Source organism: Chinchilla lanigera, unplaced genomic scaffold (genome assembly GCF_000276665.1).
Source record: "Chinchilla lanigera isolate Chin_1 unplaced genomic scaffold, ChiLan1.0 scaffold00027, whole genome shotgun sequence".
Taxonomy (NCBI): Eukaryota; Metazoa; Chordata; class Mammalia; order Rodentia; family Chinchillidae; genus Chinchilla; species Chinchilla lanigera.
Window position 1 is genome coordinate 11,389,369 of NW_004955428.1, and position 20,012 is coordinate 11,409,380.

Sequence of the window (20,012 nt, forward strand, 5' to 3'; positions counted from 1 at the left end):
AAAAAAAAAAAAAGAAACAAAGAAAGAAAACACATCAAAAGGAATGGCATGGGTAAGTGTGTCTGCAAAGAGGGTGCAAAAATGTAGCATATGTTCTGTGTGTGGCAACTTCAGTAGCCAGGGAAATGGGTTAAGTGTGTTGTTCATAACTAATGATGCGCTGACTACATCTTGTCAGCGAATTTGAACTAGAAAAATAAAATAGAAAAAAAATCATTTAATTTATTGAAGATATTAAGAACTTTTAAATCATTCATCAAAGGAACAGAAAAGTCAATATTTTTTATTTGTCCTAAGTATATATCTATTATCATTGTCAGGGGAGAAAAACTAAGCGATTTCTAAAATTGACATAATGTGGACTTTTAAGTTAGAGATGTAAAGTTGTATGATATAACCTACATCTTAAAAATATTTGTATACTAACAATTTTATGGGGCTAGTGCCCATTGTTTCATTAAGTTTAGGAGTATTTATAACCCTTAGAGGTTTAGGAAATCCCTTTCTAAAATTCCAGTTGCGTATTAGCTTGCATTGCCTTTAAAACAATGGTATTGCCATCCATTTATTTTTCTTGTAAATACATTTAATTAGAGGATGAATACATGGAAGGATGGTTTTCTGTGTTTTTTAGAAGGATGGTTTTGAAGTACCATATTACATGTTGTACAAACTCAGATATGCAATTATTAGTAGGTAGACTCTAACAAAAAAGGGAAACATAATGACTTTATTGTACTTTCCTCTTCAGATCACTGAATGTAATAAAAAGAGGCCCAGGGCTGTGTTAATCGGATGTGATGTTATCAGATGATATTTGTAGAAAAAGGTGTGTAATAAATGTATCAGATTTTGACATCAGGCTTCTTGCTGCTGAAGATATATGATTTCTAATTGTTTTCTAGTGAAAATATTTTATTTTTATTTTGCATGTGTATGTTTGTTGTTAAGGATTATCAGAGAAACATATTTTCTTGTGCTTTTTTTTTCTTCTCTTAGTTTATGTAATACTTTTATTGATACCAAAAGAGTAATTGGGACAAGGACCTCACCTCTTCCAATTCCTCAAGGAAAAAATTATTGTGCTTTAAATTGCTTTGTAAAAGGTTCACTGCACAGGGAAGTAAGTTCGTGAAAGACTGATTAATGTGAAGCAGGGACTCTGTGGAGAACATATTGTATTACCAAGCAGATTGAAAAATTTGTGCTAAATTATTGTTATGGTAATTATCCTCTCCTGAATTTATCTTGGTGTTAAAAAGTAATAATAAAAATCTTGAATAGGTAGAATAATTACATTTAAATGTTGTAATTAATAAATTAATTTTAGAAAATTATTCATACAAGGAATGAATAATAATGACTGAAATTTCAAACCATAATGCCAATACTTTCTAACAAATTGTGTTTAAATTGCTATCTAAGATGATATTTCTTCCTCTTACCTTTTGTATTCTGCTTAGGATCTTATAGTTATCCAACTTAAATATGAAATAAGTGATTGACATCTGGGAATTCCAAAGATTTATGAAACAAATGCATTTATAAATAGCTAAATTCATTGAGAAGGATGATTCTATGTCTCCAGATACATGTCAGTGTAAGCTATAAAAGGGGTGTACTGTGCACAGGACACGTAAAACACTGTCCATTGATTGATTCTTCCACTAAAGCTTATAGAAGACTGTGGAGACTGTAACGCAACACTGACTTGTATACTTTTCACCTAAAATTTCATGATCAATTGGTATACAATCCTTATGCTATCTATAAAGGTATTGTATTGAATCGTATCTGCCCAGAATTTTATTGAAGAATATTTTAATAGCTGTTGAATAAGTTGCTTCAATTCTTCATTTGTTGAAGTGTCTTAAAATTGCACCAAGCTCTGTGATAAGTTTAGGTAAACAACTTCTGGGAAATCCATGAGATATAATAAGTGGTGCTGTAAGTGAAAGAAAGTTAAGGTGTCTATTCTGATTCCATCATTAGATTCTCAGGATCATCATTGGGTTTCTGTATATCAATCCCAGATCCATAAAATTATCATCATATTAAAGTAAAACAAATAATATGCAAGCATATTTCAGACATATTGAATTATTTTAAAACTTTAAATCTTACCTTACAATTACAATAAATCATTTCCTCCTTTAACATGCCATAACCAAAGTATTAGCTCAAGCTTTGTAGAAGTACATAACTGCACCAAGCACTATTTGAATAAAATTTTATGTGTTCACTTCAGCAGCATCTATACTAATGAAACTTTATTCCAGAGGATATGGTTCCATTGTTTATTTTACTAGATGATGTACTCATATAGCCAAAGAGGAACTTGGATTATTGTCACAAATTTCTAGGAAAATGGTTGCTATCTTTTAGTTTTTCCTACACATTTCAATATTGCACTATATTTTAATGTTTACTCAAAATCTGTCAAAATCTGTATCAAAAAATACCTAATGCCGTAATGAAGATCTGCTCAGTACCAGGTTAGTCTCCGTTTAAAAACAACATTCCCCTACCTTCGATTTTAGAAGAAAACGTATCTTCTTAAAGGTTGTTATAACTTGTATCTAGGTATACCCTAAAAACCTCACGTACTTTTATAGGTAGGGCTTTTCAGAGCTGGCTGGATCTAGGACATGTGATACTAAGATTATGTGTGTGTCGAACTAAATTAGTTCACTGATTGATTTAGCATGGTTCTGGGGTGGATAATGGTAAAGACCACGCTGGGTGTGGGTGACACCACCCAAAAGACTTGTAGCCTGGATGAGATAAAAGGGAAAGGGAAGTTTGCTGCTGCTGCTCCTGCTACTGTTGCTGAATGTATGCTGCTTTCTACTTCCTGACTGCTCTACTACAAACTATTTCTTCTCTACAATGCACGGCCATCATTGTCAGTGTGTCTCTCTGCCTTAAACCAGCCAATTATGGATGGAAACCTCTACAGACTGTGAGGTGAAATAAACCTTTTCATGTTTAACTCATGGGTGCAGCATATTTTGTCTCAGCAATGTGAAAAATAACTAAGACAATATTTTAAATAGACAAAATTTTTAAAGCTCATAATGAAGACTATCAGATAAAAAAAACCCTGACAAATATATAATTAATGCTTCTTTCTGGGTGATTTTCAAACTAAGATGCTTACTAGTCATTATATAGACTGGAGGAATAATCCTGTATTTGGGATTTAAAATGTTAAAATTGTTAGGACAGAATTGGATCATCATGTTTTATCCTGAGGGGATACAACAAACTTTCCAGTTTCTGGTTTAGGGATTTACATAGGTTTCATTTTAGAATATATATATATATATATATATATATATAAAACTAAATTTGGTCACAATTCTCCAGACTGGCTGTCCCTAAAATGTTAAGGTACTTCCTAGTAAATTATGCATTGTGAATTAAGTGTTACATCTGTTAATTATTACATTATAGATGTACCCAGTTTGATGTTATTTTATAAAAACATTTCCCTTTAAGGTATCTATTTACAGGTCAAAATATGAGCTAATATAATTTTTAATACTCTAAAATGTAAAAAGAATAATTAAAGTATATTCATTACTCTCAATTCATTGTATTCACTTACATTCTTTCCTAATAATGAGTAAGTACTAAAGATCTTGGCAAGATAGGGAAGGTAAACAAAATAAAAGTAACGTGTATTACAGAATATTAGAGATATTCACCTAATTAACTTTATTTCTTGATTTAATTCCACCCTATTTAAATCATATACATCTACAATAAAACCTTACAGACCTGGGGCTGGGGATTTAGCTCAGAGGCAAAAGCGCCTGCCTGGCAAGTGCAAGGTCGTGTGTTTTGTTCCTGGCACCAGAGAAAAAAAAACAAAAAAAAAACCAAAAAACCAAAAACCTTACAGACCTAATATTGTCATCATAAATTATTTTAAAAATGTATATTCAGCATAGCTATTTTGAAGAGCATGAATTATTTTGCTCTTTGTTTTATTGAAAATATTCTAGAACAGACAGCTTATCTTTCTGCTGTTTTTTAATATTAAAAAATTAACTGGAATTCTAGGTTGACACTAAATCAAATGCTACCAGTTATGGTTCAACATTACATCATATTTCTCCATGGTTAATTTCAACAGTATGTCCATTTCTTTCAGAGTACATAAACATTGTTATATTCAAAACAAATTTGTTGAGAATCACTGTGCTAAAATCTGTCACAATCTGAAGTTTATGGGTTATTATAATCAAAGATATTTCAAAAACTTAACATGTTTCAATGTTTCATATATCCTGAAATGTAAGACATATTTTTTTAACACATCTTTTTGCCCTAAGATCTCAAATATGGCACAATGTATTCTATTTCTTGGTTCATAACAGTTGAAAATCAAACTTTTAAGGTACATGGACAGGGCCTGGGGATTTAGCTCAGCGGCACAGAGCCTGCCTGGCAAGCATGAAGTTGTGAGTTCAATTCCTAGCACCACAAAAAAAAAAAAAAAAAACCTAAAAAAAAAAAAAAATTTAAAAAAGTACAAGGGTAAATTCTTTCAACACACATTAAAGAAAAAATTAATTATGAACCTAATATCTGATAATTAATAACATGCAAATGTCTAAAATTATTCAAGTTTCCCTCTTTTTCATTACTGATGACATGAATACAAATTAATATTTTACAGGATTGTTTCACAATTTTTTGAAAAAATAAAACAAAATTTTACAACAAATAAGATAACAATAATGACTAATGTAGTCCACATGGTTATCTTGTTCTCAAAGTACAAGAACACATCATGAAGCAGATGATCTTTTACAAAAAGAAACTAATAGATATTAGCATTAAAACAACTTTTAAATGCACTATAAGAATCTAGTAATAAAAATGATACAAACTTGCATACATATATTAAAATATTTTAAACTATAGGAAAGGTGATATTGGGAATCATCTGAACCTCTCCCTACTTTCTATTTAAAGTATCTTCCCTTTGCTCCTCATTTGCATATGTGTACCAGGAGTTTCTCATATAAAAGTTGCCATCTGATTTTTAAGCTTCTGTGTCTGACTTATTTCATTTGACATTATGTTTTCAATTTGCACCCATTTAGCTACAAATTCCTCATTTACATTTTTTATGGCTCAGTAGTACTCCATTGTGTATATATACCACATTTGGTATTCTAACATTGGTATTTATATACCAATGTGTATAAACACATTTTCTTTATCTATTCATCTATTTTGATGGACATATATATTGTTTCCAAGATCTAACTGTTATAAATTGTGTTGCTATACACAATGGGTATTCATGTTTCCATGTAACATGATTATTTTAATGCTTAGGGGAAGATACCTGCAAAAGCGATGGCTGCGTAAAATTAAATTTCTAGTTTTAATATGTTGAAGACTCTACAAAATGATTTCCATAGTTGTTATACTAGTTCACAGTGTCACAAGTAATGAAGAGTGGTTTTTCCCCCATATTCATGTCAGCATTTCTTATTAGTTTATTATAATTTTTTTTATTTTAGCCTTTCTTTGGGTTAAAATGTTATCTCATAGAAGTTTCAATTTGCATTTCTCTAAAGATGAGCAATGTTGAATATTTTCTCAGGGATTTATTTACTACTTTTGCTTCTTCTAGGAAGTTTGGCTTACCTACTTTTGATTGAATATTTTATTCCAGGCAGTCTAACATTTTTCATTTCTTTGCACATTCTAGATGTTTTTTCTCTGTCTAAGGAATAGCTGGCAATATTTTTTCCCATTCTATAGGTTGTATCTTCCCTCTGTTGTTTGATTCCTTTACTATACAGAACATTTTTAAATTTTATATGATCCTGTTTGTTGATTCTTGGTATTATTTTTGCGCTGTTAAGAGTTCTGTTATAAAAGCCCTTGCCTATACCTATGCCTTTAAGAGTTCTATCTCTTTTATCTTTGAGTAGATTAAAAGTTTCTGTCTTAACAATGAGACATTTGGTCCATTTTGAATTTAGTTTAGTACAAGGTGAGATATATTGATCTTGATTCAATCTTTTGATTATGAATACCCAATATACCAAGCTTCATTTATTAAAAAGGATATCTTTCTTTCAGTGTGTGTGTTTGGTCCCTTTGTCAAAGATCAAAGAGCTTGGAGTTGTACCTGCTTCTTCTGTTTTGTTCTATTAATAAACACGCTTGATTTTGTGTTAGCATTATGCTGTCTTAATCACCACTGCATTATAATATAACTTCAAGTCAAGGATTGTGATGCCACCTGCTTTGCTTTTATGATGCAGGATTGCCCTCCTAAGTTTTAATTAGTTTCAGATACTAAAGTATTAATCTTCCTTGAGTCATCTAGCAGTTTATGGACCATTTTGCTGTTGCTTTAAACATGTTTGTCATTAATTTATCATTGATCCCTGACACCTTGATCTGACACTGTCTCCACATTTGGTTTTTCCAATGCCCATACCTTACAATAATATTTTAATCTATTGTTTTTCTATTTGAAATATATTTTATGGAGTCTTGTTTTTTGTGCTGGGCATTCATGTTTTTCACCTCTTTCTTTAGCACCACTAGATTCTTATTAGTGTCTTCTCTGGACTCAATGATCATTTGTTTCATTTGGGTAATTACCTGACTATACATATCTTCTTGAAATTCACCAAGGACATTGTTAATTCTTTTGTCTCCACTGACATCCTTTCAGATATTTTCACTGTATGGCTTATGATTTCTTTCTTCTCAATACACTGTGAACCAATTTTGGGTATACTGGAAGTTTTTTCCAGGAATGTTGTTGCTTTTTCTTTTCATGTTTCTACTTTTGGCTTTATGGTAGGTTTTGCAGCTGTTTTGGCCCAGCACCCAGTTCTTTTTTTTTCTTTGGTTTTTCTCTGGTACCGGGAACCGAACTCATGACCTTGAGCTTGCCAGGCAGGCGCTTTTGCCGCTGAGCTAAATCCCCAGCCCCCCAGCACCCAGTTCTTGAAGAGTGGGCCACAGTATTGTTTATGACCCCACAAAATCAAGATACCGGTGTACAGATAAAGCCAATTAACAGCAGAAACTGTGTCACCTTGACTATAATAGTGAAGTCAGAGACATCAGTGGTGTCAAATATCAAGTGGCTACTAATAAATCCTAAGAACTCTTCGTGAGTAGCTCTTAACCAGTGAAAAAATAACTATAATTTCAGGTAAGACATTTACACCACCCAGATATTGACCCATAGTAATTCAGACCACTAATTTCCACTGAATGTAGACCCTGGTGCAAGAGCTCATGCATACCACTGGACTAATTATCACCTTCTTGTTCAGCCCCTCTGAAGATTATACCCACCAAATTTAGCCTTCCAGCACAATATGCAGGCTTTGTCAACCTCTTATTCTGAGGCCAAACCTGCTATGCTATCTGGGAAATCTCTGATAGCTTTCACCCCCTCAAAGGCTGTCTCCAAAGATTATCTTTCACCCAGCCACTACAGTAGGGCAACAATTCACTTCTGAAATGAAACTCTCCTTCTTGGTATTTGTCTCATCTTCATTCAGGTCAGTCTTTGTTGTCATTTCTCACCTTGCTGTGGAGATCCAGGAGCACAGCTTGCTTGGATTTGGTAGTTTTGATGCTCTCCTCTTACCTCCTGCACAGATTACCCAAGGCCTGGGCTGAGGGTGCAGGGTACTCTATTCCTTTCTGCTCCTGCCTCCCACTTGAGATTCATGAGGCTATGGGTCAGCAGTGATGGCAGAGGTGGAGTGAGCATTTGCATCTCATACAAGTCACACATGACGTGGGGCTGTCGGTGGTATCTGAAAATGTTTTATTGTGTTCTTGTATTCATAGGTGTTCAATAGTATCTTAGGAATCTTATAAAATTCAGACTCATATGGATGTATTAAGCATGAATTAAGAATGAAAATTCATTTCAGTATCATTTTACTACCTCTTTAAACAATAAGTAGTTCCATACACTTATGCAGAGGAAATACTGAATGTCAGTGTAGTGATGAATGCATTTTATTTTTTAGGATCTATTATTACAAGTTTTTCACTATTTTAAAAGGTTGTTAGGAAAACTCATTCATGAGTTCATTAGAAAAGACTGGTATATTGAAGACCATCTTGGTAATTCTGACCTTCTACTTCAGTCATTTCAAAAGAATCATTTGTTTTTGCTAATACACAGAAGTATAATGGAAAATGTTTCATATCTTTGGTGTTGTGCTTCGTATGTGTAATTAAAAATGAATTATTTGTAAGGTTTAAGTTCATTTAACATAAGATCTCAAACGAATTTGTTAATAGCATTTTCCCCACTAATTTGTTAATTAGTGAAATTTGAAAATTATATCCCATTAAGAGTAGACTCTGCAGTTTTTCTTATTTAGGCATAATAACATAAACGTGAAACTATTGCCAATTAAGAGCAAACCTATGCATTTTTCTTATTTAGGCATAATATAATAAAAATGGATGAAAATTTTCTGTACATACACATAAAATTAACTGCTAGTTAATACCTTATATGATTCTTCAATACTAGCATGTAAGTCAACATACAAGGAAATCATCTAAGTCTTTACTTTGACATCATAATTTTTAGTCCAGCAAGATTACTACCACAAGTGTTTTATGGAGGCCTTAATTCACTATCTTCCTGTTGTATGTCATAAACTAGAAAACAATTTGTTTTATGGAGTACGGTACATTTGTTCACCCAGAGATTCCACACATTAACTAAATTATGTTTATGTATTTCAGTTAATGGATAAGCAGTCCACTGTATCCAATGCAAAACAACCAATACTTATTTCATAGGTTCTGTAAGTATTTATTTTATCTTATAATTTAAGTATATATTCTAGGAATATGTCTATATTCTTTAATACATCTGATAATTAAATACCAATTACCATATTACTAAAACCTTCTAATATGAAAAAAGACAAAGAAAATTCTTCATAATGCAAACACTAACAGTTTTGCGTCCATTTTCTACATAGTTCAAGTGAATAGAAAGTTGCATTTATTTTTCATGAGGGCAATATACAATTTTTTTATGATGTGCATAAAATTCTATCTGTGATACATTTTATGTAAAACTAAAATTACTAAGTGTGATAACTTGAAAAACATACTAATTCTTTTTAGCTATCAAACTATTACTCATTGTACTGGATAAGCAACATGCTATATTGAATTCACTGTGCATTCTGCCAGTTGTTCCTTCACTTGAAGAACAAGTGACATCAGTTCAAATCCTTATCACAAACACCATGTCACAAATATCCAATATATTTTTTAGGAATATACTGGACTTTATCTTTTTGCTTTTAATTAAAATTTATATATGCTATGCACTATTGCAGAGAGAAAAAATTTTAGTTACTTGGACAGAAAGAAATATATGTCTACATATTGCTTCTAAATGTACCTAAATGATTGCTAGCTTATTTCATTAGAAGAAATCATTAGATTTTGGCGTTGTGGTATGCCCTTACAAACCTAACAATCTGGAGGCTGAGGCAGGAAGATCATGAATTTGACACTAGCCTGGGCTACATAGTGCACGCAAGGATGTCCCAAAGTACATGATAAGAATCTGTCTTTAAAAATGCAAAAATGCAGAAAAAGGAGTAGGAAGAGGAAAAGAGGAAGAAGAAAAAGTCACCGGGAAAAGTACATTTGAGTTAAAGTTAATTTTATATTTAAACTATGTTAGGGCAACTGAATATTGACATATTCAATGTTAAATGTAGGATTTCTTTTTCATTTTTCACACCAAATTCAACAAAAACTATAATTTCACCTATTTTGGTGTTTCTCATTTTATACCCACTTTTAAAGCAAAGGAACAGAAAGAATGACACAGGATAACTAAGAATAGGGGAGGATGACAAGGCAAAGATGCTCTGGTGAGGAGTTGAGAGGAGAACATGGTATCACTCAGACATCACGCAGACATCAGCACATCACCAAGACTAAATCCCTACAATACAGTACTAAGTTCAAAACTAAGAATTAGTTAAATTTTATGTACAGTATGTTCTTCTGGATTCCAATCTTTAAAAACGATCTGACTTTAAGATTTTGTTCTTTGAATATTTTTCTCAATATTTTATTGTTAATGAAATGAAAGCTGCACATAAAATATGCTATCAAATAAATTTACATATACAATGCACTGTATTAAATACGTTCAAAATGCTGAGCAGCCATAATCTACATCTTTAATACTTTACATCATGCAAAGCTAAAACTCTGTTTCCATTAAATAAAAACTCCTTACACCTGTCAAGCCATCACAGCTCTCATTCTATCCTCTCTTCATGAGTTTGACTATGCTAAATTTCTCCAGTGGGAATTATAAAGTATCTGTGATTGTATAAGCAGACAATTTAACATAGCTGTGTTCTGCTTCTAATTAGCCAATAATTAAAGTAATTATCACAATTTGAGTGCATTATTTTAAATGAATTCCAAAAGTTTTATCTCTTGTTCACTTCTCATAACTAAATTGAAAGTTATACCTACAGTTACTAAAGGGATTATAAGATATATTTTGTAGGATGGATATGAAAATTATTTTAATGTACATGATGTGTTATAAAGATATTACATGTATGCATATGCATAATTATTTTAGTATATGTAAATTATTTTTTATTTTGAAATAAGACCATTTTAAACTTTCAAATTATACATGGCAGGGTCAATATAATTGAAATGCCAATTCATTGAGTTTATTTCACAAATATGTACACAGTTTGAGTTCTGTGCAATTTTTACTCTAAAGAATATGATAAAGACAGAATATATGATTTGCAAATTTAATCTGGAATTAGATCTGGCCATTTTTGTAAGATAACAAGGGAGTATATAAAATTATATATACAGTATATAAAATTGAAATAAATATGAAAAATTATTTTCTTCTCATGATCACAATTTCATTATTTTTATATCACTGAGATTTTCAAAAGAAAGCTTCTACTTGTGTATATGTAATCATATGTAAAGTTTTTCTCTTACATCGAGCTTTTAAAATATTATTTCATGTCTTTTTATGAAGCCACAAGACCTGCAGCTCATTAGTTTAATCACACCAAGTAAAACTGCAAATGTGTCAAATTTAAAAACAAAAAGGTATGTTAATTTTGTACAAAAGGTTAAATTTTCTATTATCAATTCTTTCCATCATAATTTCTGAATTGTACATTGCTAAACCATTGAATTTTAACAAAAACCATGGATAGAGACTATTTCACCATTACACTTAATAATCTAGGACATTTCAGTTCATAAATGTTTTGCCATAAGTTATTCTTTAGATTATAACTGCAATGAAGATTAACAAATTTGACTAAATCTAACCCCAGACAAAAGCTAATTAGAAAACTGATTTTGAAATGTTATAAACACTCATAATTCATTTTTAAGAATAATTTAAGATAAAAATATGGCTTTTAAGGTTAGAATATTTTACAAATATGTTGTCATATTGATCAAAATATAGAAAATATACATTACTGCTATGATGGCGTGGTACATGCTCAATGAAACTGTCAATAGAATTTAGTATAAACTAATTTTTGTTAGGGGTAAGTGCTAGATTTTCAGATCATAGAGTTCCATAAATTATAAAACCTATACAACAGAGCTCACCCTGAGTATGTGGGTGCACACACACTGTCAGCAGGCAGAGCAACTGGACCACTGAGATCCAGGATGCCTTTGGAGGGTGAAGTAATCAGCGAGACCAGCAAAGTACACGTGTCTAAAGCAGCAGTGAGGAGCCACTTGGGCTCTGGAGAACTCCACCAAGAGAAGACCAATCCCAACCCCCACATCCAGAGGCCAAGACTAGCTCCATACCCTGCACAATTTCCAGGCAAGCTTGGCTGGAGTACACAGCACATCCATGGGATCGGCCATGGACACTACCACAGAACTGTGAACACCAGAGGTATTTTGCTACTTTTTTTCTCGCTTGTTTTTCTGATTGGCTATCCTTTCCCTTTTTGTCAGATGTCATCTTGTTTTGTCTTATATTTTGTGATTATTTTTGTTTATGTGGTTTTTTCCCTCTCTTTTGCTAGTCTCCTTGTTTTATTCTCTCTTTTCTTCTTTTCTCTTTCATTTTCTTTCTATTTCTTTATTTATTTTTCACTGTTTAGGTTTCTGATATTTTTTTTTTCTTCTACTGATCCTCTTTCTTATCAGAATCATGGCAGACTTCTCAACACAAACCCTCAAGTCAAGAAGAGTTTAGAGTGAAGAATTTGAGGTCCTGAAAGAAAACAAATTCCAATCTAGATTGATGTACCATGCAAATTTTTCTTTCAAAATTAATGGAGAAATAAGATACTTCCATAAAAAATGACAGCTAAAGAAATATGTAACAACCAAATCAACATACAAAGAGTACTGAAAGATAATCTAAACAGAGATAAAAATGACCACAATTCCAATAGCAACAACAGAAAGAAACCAGCAGGCAGGGAAAGCTATTATAGGGGAAAAGCAGGGAACCAACAGCAGGAAAATATCATGACAAAGACAAGCCAATGCATATCAGTTATAACCATCAATATAAATTGCCTCAATTCACCAATCAAAAGGAAAAGAATGGCAGAATAGATCAAGAAATAAGATCGAAGTCTGTGTCATATAGAAAAAGCCACAATTCAAAAATAATTCATAGATTCAAAGTCAAAGAATGGAAACCATTCTCTATGCAACAGGAACATAGAAAAAATAGGGGTAGCTATTCTGTTTGCAGACAAGGAGAACTTGAAATGAAGAATCAACAAAAGAGATAAAGAAGGTCATTATGTACTTGTTAGGGGAAACTTTAAAAGGAAGAGATAATAATCATAAATATGTATGCACTAAATATACAACGCCCAACTATATAAGACAATTATTAATAGAGATGAAAAATCAAATAAACAATAACACAATTGTAGCGGAAGAACTTAATAACCTATTGTCACAAAGAGATAGTTTGACTAGACAAAAAATCAGCAAAGAAATATCACAACTGAACCAAAACTGGTGAATAAATGGATTTAGTGAATGTTTTCAGTGTTCCATGCAACATCACCACAATACACATTCTTCTCAGCTGCTCATGGGATATTCTCCAAAATAGACCATGTACTAGACCACAGAATATGCTTAAGTGAATGGAAAGGAATTGAAATTATCCCATGCATATATCTGATCATAGTGCAATGCAACTGGAAATTAATAGCAAAAGGAAACACAAAACCTCATTAACACATGGAAATTAAGTAACACCTTTCTAAACACCAAGGGGTGAGTGCAGATTCAACATACCAGAACTTATGGGACACAATGAAAGTAGTCCTAAGAGGGAAAATCATAGCACTGAATTCTACCATCAAGAAAACAGAATGAGCATAAATAAGTAACCTAATGTTGCACCTCAAGCTTCTAAAGAAAGAAGAGCAGGAGAAGCCCAAAGCCCATACAAAGCAGGAAATTATAAGGATGTGAGCAGAAATTAACACATGACTATAGATGCAAAAATCCTCAATAAAATACTAGCAAACAGAATACAGCAAATTGTCAGGAAGATTATACACCATGACTAAGTGGAATTCATCCCAGGGATGCAGGAATGGTTCAGTATATGCAAATCAATAAATGTGAGACACTATACTAACAGAAAAAAGGACAAAAATCACACAAAAGATGCAGAAAAAGCTTTTGACAAAGTCCAAACTCATTCATGATAAAAAAAAAAGCCCTACAGAAAATCAGAACAGATGGTCTTTACCTCAATCTGATAAAAGCCATCTATGAAAAACCAACAGTCAATAACATACTAAATGGATAAAAACTGAAAGTTTTCACTCTAGAATCAGGAGCAAGACGAGGATGTCCAATATCACCGCTCCTATTCAGTACAGCACGGGAGTTTTGAGCTGCTCCGTTTCTGACCTGGGCCTGTTCACTCCTCCTTAGGCAACCTGGTGGTCCCCCGCTCCCAGGAGGTCACCATATTGATGCCGAACATAGTGCGACAGGATCGGCATGGCGCACTGCAACCCAGAACTCCTGGACTCAAGCGATCCTCCCACCTCAGCACACCCCCCACGCCCCGCCCTGAGCACCGGGAGCCACCGCGCCCGGCAAAACTGAAAGTCTTCACCCTAAAATCAGAAGCAAAACAAGTATGTCCATTATCACCAGTCCTATTCCATACAGTTCTGGAAATACTAGCCAGAGCAATTAGATAAGAGAGAGAAATAAAAGGCATAAGGATAGAAAAGAAAGAAATTAAACTATCATTATCTGTAGATGATATTACTCTATGTAGAAGACCTCAAGACTCCACCAAAAGAAGTCTATATATTATTAGCAAATTCAGTAGCATAGCTGGATATAAAGTCTACATTCAAAAGTATTTATTTATTTATTTAGCCTTTTCCTTTCTTTTCTCCTCTCCCCCATTCTAGTTTCCCCTACCTTTTGTACATTTTCTTCCCATTTCACAATATCTAGTGTACATTTTGGATTTTATTTACTCTTTCAGCTTCTTACATTAGGGAGACAATTTGATGTTTACACATGTGAGTCTGATTTCTTTCACTTTTGATGAGTACAGTTTCAATTTGCGTTCATTTATGTATAAAAGGTTCAGGTTTATCCTTGTTTATAACTGAGCATTACTCCATCATATAAAAATATCACTTATTATGCATTCCTCAGTGGATGGGCATTTGGATTGTTTCTGAGATTTAGCCATTACAAATTGTGCTGCTATAAACATGGAGCACATATACCTCTGTGGTATGATGTTTTTAATTCTTCTGGGAAGATACCCAGAAGAGGAATATCTGGGCCAAATGGGACCTCTAATCCTAGTTTGTTTGTTTTTGTTTTTTTTTTAAAGATGAAGAGGGAAAACACATTAACATATAAACAGACATAAACAAAACAACATCCAAACAATGGAAGCAATATTGAGTTTCAGACAAGGTGATAGGAAATTAACAATAGTTACTGTATTACATATTGTTATCTTCAAATTGATTATTCAGTTAAACAAATACAGGTATGTAAGACTGATCAAACAAGTAAACATCAACTGTTCCTTTCAATAAAGCAATAGAAGTCAGTAGTATGACTCAGTTATTCCGTATGTGGGTATATAATATACATATTTTCCCCTTCTTTCTTTTTCTTTTTTCCCTCATTTCAGTTGTTCCCTCCCTTTGAGCAGTTTCTTTCTCTTGTGCAATATCTATTATACCTTTCAGATTTTATTTACTCTTTTCAGGTTCCTATACGAATGAGACCATACAGTATTTACATGTGCAGGTCTGATTCATTTCACTTATGAATATGGACTCTAGTTGCATCCATTTACCTATGAAAGCCTCAAGTTCTGGAACCAGAAGAGACCCAGAATAGCAAAAGCAACCTTGGGCTACAAAGACAGGTCAGGTGGCATCACAATCCCTAATTATTATATTACAAGGCCACTGTGATAAAATCAGCATGATACTGGCCAAAAAACAGACCTGAGGATCAATGGAAGATGAAGCCAAGATCACAAATACACTCAGCCAACTTATTTTTGACAAAAGGGCCAAACAAGTTCCCTCAAAGAAAGATAGCCTCTTTATTTTTTTTTTCTCGTTAATTTCCTACTGAAAAGGTTCTGCACATCTAAAGAAATCACCAACAGAGTAAAAAGAAAACCCACAAATTGGGTAAAGGCAGCCTCTTTAATAAATGGTGCTGAAAAAACTGGCTCAACACATGCCAAAGACTGAAACTAGACCCATGTCTATAACTATGCACCAAACTCAAATCAAAATGGATCAAACATTTAAATACTACAATAGAAATACTAATCCTAGATTTTTTAAGCTGTCTCTTTTTTTTAATTATTCAGGTTTATGTTGAAAATGGAAGTGAATTTTTCAATTGCTTTTAAAAAGTGAATAGTAATTAAGGAGTTTTCTGTTAGACTCAAAATCATCTATGCTTAATGTGAGAATCTTTGCCAACAGAAAGATGCCGCTCCAAATTGTGAATGGTATCATGAAGAATTGCAATTTCCTTGTTTTTTTCTTCTTGAAGATGTTTAAGCTTCCTTCTGTAGATACTTTGTGGGGAAATAGCAACATCTGGATAAGATTTTGATTTAGTCTGAATGCTTGCTAGTTTGGCATCAAGCTATAGCTGTAGTTTGATTATTTCATTTTGCTTTTCCTTTTCTTGAGTTTCTAAACTTTATATTTGACTCTGAAATTTCCATCTCCTTTTTCTTTATTAGATCTTTGTACTTTTGTTCATTTAATTCAACTTTTCTCAGCATATCTTCATAAAGTCTGTTTATTTCTAACTAATGTTCTTCCTCTTTTATTCTCATTTCATATGCAAGCTTGATGATATTATTCTTATATTCCTGTTCTTGAGATTTTATTTTTTCCTTTGTCATATCAGCATTTCTTTTTAGTTGTTCATTTTTACCTTTCAAACTGCTTTGATATTCAATAGTCTGTTGTAGCCCTTTTATTATATCTGGAAGAGGAGCATACTCATTTTTAAATGGAATTTCCTTCAATCCCAACCTTGGAGAAGGGTTACACTACTAATTTCTATTGGTTTATTTAAAAGAAAGGTTTGTGGTTGTATTTTTTGATCAATTTTTCATGCCTATATCTTGTAATCTGAGCACCTCCTTCAAAGATAACAATATGCAATGTATTAATTATTGTTATTTTCCTCCTGTCTTGAAGTTTCATATCATTGGGGTTGTTTTGTTCTTGGTCTTTAAACTAAAAGAAATAAATTACATTACATAAAACCTATACAATAAAATGAATTTGAATATAACATTATACAACTTTTAATAGATTATTATGCTGTGGATTCCAGAAATCATAAAAAGTAAGGGTTTCTGCCTACTGACTGCTATTCATGTGCATTCTGTGCCTGCCCTTCTGCAAATAGTCTCCAAAATATTTTGGAGAACTTCCAACCTTAAAGTTATGCTTAAAGCTAATGTAAGAGATGTTCATTAAATTTTAAATCATTTCCAAGTAAGATAAACTACTAAAACATTAATTATCAGTATAGATTTACATTTGTAAACTTTTTGTTTCTTATTTTTATACTGTAGAAAGAGATTAATTGTATTTGGATATGTTAATAAGTATGTTCTCTCTTGCCACATTGGAAAATTTTACTTTGAGAAAGCATGTCCCTATCAAAATCATAAAATGTAATTTTCATTAAATGTTTTACTCTGCCACAGAATTTGATATGGAATGAATAATTTGGAGTTGTTTACTTCTGGTTTTACCTATTAAGGGAAGGTATTATTGGTAAAGTTATAGTTAACAAATGCAAATGAAACTACTAAACTATTAAGTATATAAGGGAAGTTATATTGCATGAAAATCATGAAGTATGTGCTCTTTCAAAGGAATGAGAGAAAAATTTTCCCTAAAGTAAAATAAGTTGTTGTTCTAGAAAGTAAAAGAGAAAAGCATAGGGCAAAACTTCAATGGATGAAAAAATGTTTTTGAAGATCTACTGGAAAGGAATTTTAACAAAAATATCTTAGGTTGTGGGCTCAAAGATGACTAAATTTGGATTGATTCATTTAAAATTTCATAAATGGTCTGCTGAATTTTTATTACAATTTTACTGCTGAAGATGGAATGTTAGGCTTAAAGCATATTAAACACATGCACTAACACAGAGCTGCATCTACCACCCCTTCAAAGAACTTTAATATGAAAAATATACCAGTGCAGACCTAGACCTTATGTTTCTCCAAGCTAAATCAAAAATTTTGCTTATACTGTTAGCCTGGCCTTAAAAGATTGCAAAAGATATTGTTTCCTTATCTGCCTAGGAAACCAATTATTTAGTCTCTTGGAAGATTTTCCTTTGCTTTGTGTTATTATTCTTATTCTTTAAAAGATTGAGTCTCCCCACCTTTTGAAGTATGAGCTACGGTGTGTTTTGCAATTATGGTGTCTCTTACAGTAGCTTTTGAATTATTTTATCATTGCTTTGGTTGAATAAGTAGGTACATTTTGGAATCTATGGTTTCATTTAATAAAGTGTTAAGTCTTTTGACAATTTTGACAATTTTACCAATTTTACCTTCTAAATATCAAATTATAAATGAAATTTTGATTTTAAAGTGACATTGAAATTCCTCAGAGTGCCCCAGAAAATTTCAAAAGATTTGGTCTTTTACTATGTAAAGAAAAAAAGATGTTAAAAATAATTAGTTTTTTTGATATGCTGAATTACAATATAATGTTACCTACAAAGGGTTGTTTTAGGGCCCAGGAGGTTGCTCAGTGGCAAATTGCCTGCCTCTCAAGCACAAGACCTTGAATTTGATTCCCGGTAACAAAGGGAAAAAAAGAGTTAGCTTAACCTTTTGTAAATGATATAGATGGATAGCTAGATGATAGATAGATTAGATAGATATATAGATAGATATAAATAGATAGATGCATAGATACTATATTTATCTACCCATATAGCTAGATAGATACTATATCTATCCACCTATATAGGTGGATAGATTATCTATGTAGATATATACTATATCTACCTATATAGTTTATAAAATGTTATTATATATATATGTATATATGTACATACCTACATATATGGACATCTAGTCCATTTTCTGCTGCTACAATAGAATGTACAAGACAGAGTGATGTATAAAGAACAGAGGTTTATTTGACTTATGGTTCTAAAGTCTAGGAAGTCTAAGAACATGTTGTGAGCATCCAGCGAGTACATTTAGGCTGCCTCATCTCATGTTTGAAAGTATAAAGGTAAGACAGAAAGAGAAAGAAGAAGAGAGAGATCCAAATTCATTTTATTAACAAATCTACTCTTAATGACAATGAACCAACTCCTAGGATTAAGAAAATCCCTCATGTGAAAATAACATTAATCCGTGTGTTAGGGGAGACCTCTCATGACCTAATCATCAGATTTACAAGTTCCACATATCGACACTGTCTCATTTGGATTAGGTTTGCAATGCGTAAACTGTGGGAGCTGTAATATTCAATCCCTACCAGCTCCCCTAATTTGAGTCTTTCTCACCTGCAAGATTAGTTCAGTACATCCCAACAGCTCTAAGGCTTTAATCCATTCCAGCACAACTGGAAAATTTGAAGTCCTAATCTCATCCATATCAAATATGGATAAGAGTCAAGGAACGAATCATCTTGAAGAAGCAGTATTAAAACTTAAAGGTCAAAACTGAGCTTTTACTCCATACACCACCTACCGGAAATGCTAAGGTGCAAATGGCTTGAGTTTCCAAGACCTAAGGGAGCCCTATGGCTTTCCTGAACTCTGTCCACTGAGCAGCTTTTATGGATTGAAATTTCATACCTATAACTTTTTGGGGGATGCCATCACACACTTGCAGCTCAGTAGTTCCAGAGTCTTGGAGGCAGCCCTATCCCTACAGCTGTACAAGGGGTTGCCCTAGTAGGAGTTTTTGACTGTAACTTTTACTTCTGTGAAGAATCTCTGCTCGGCTCTTTAGATTTTTTGAAATCCAAGTGGAGTCCATCATGGCCTGTCAGCTCATACAGTACTCCGGCATCTGCAGGGTCAGCACCATACAGACACTGCCAAAGTTCACAGCTTGAGCTCTCCAAAACAACAGCACCATCCACACCCAGGCCCACTTGAGCCCTATGAAGGGCTGCCAGGGAACACTGCACCAGAGTACAGGGAGCTCAGTGTGTGTACAGTGCAGAACAGAAAAGGCTGACATCTCTTTGGAGCTCCTCGGAACTCTCTCCCAGCAGGAACCTAATTCAAGGTCCTAACTCATTTGCAGGTCTCTGCGATACTTTAATATTCATTCCACAAGCATCTTGTTAATGACAACCTGGAGAACTTTGTTCTACACTAATCTCTTTATGAAAGTCACTTGTCCACATCCTTGCATGGTTTCT

At 32.9% G+C, this 20,012-nt stretch overlaps 1 pseudogene; it reads right to left on the bottom strand.

Annotated features, from left to right (window-relative positions):
• Positions 1–16,026: 16,026 nt before the first annotated feature.
• On the bottom strand, positions 16,027–19,621 carry LOC102014591 (annotated as a pseudogene).
• Positions 19,622–20,012: the final 391 nt, after the last annotated feature.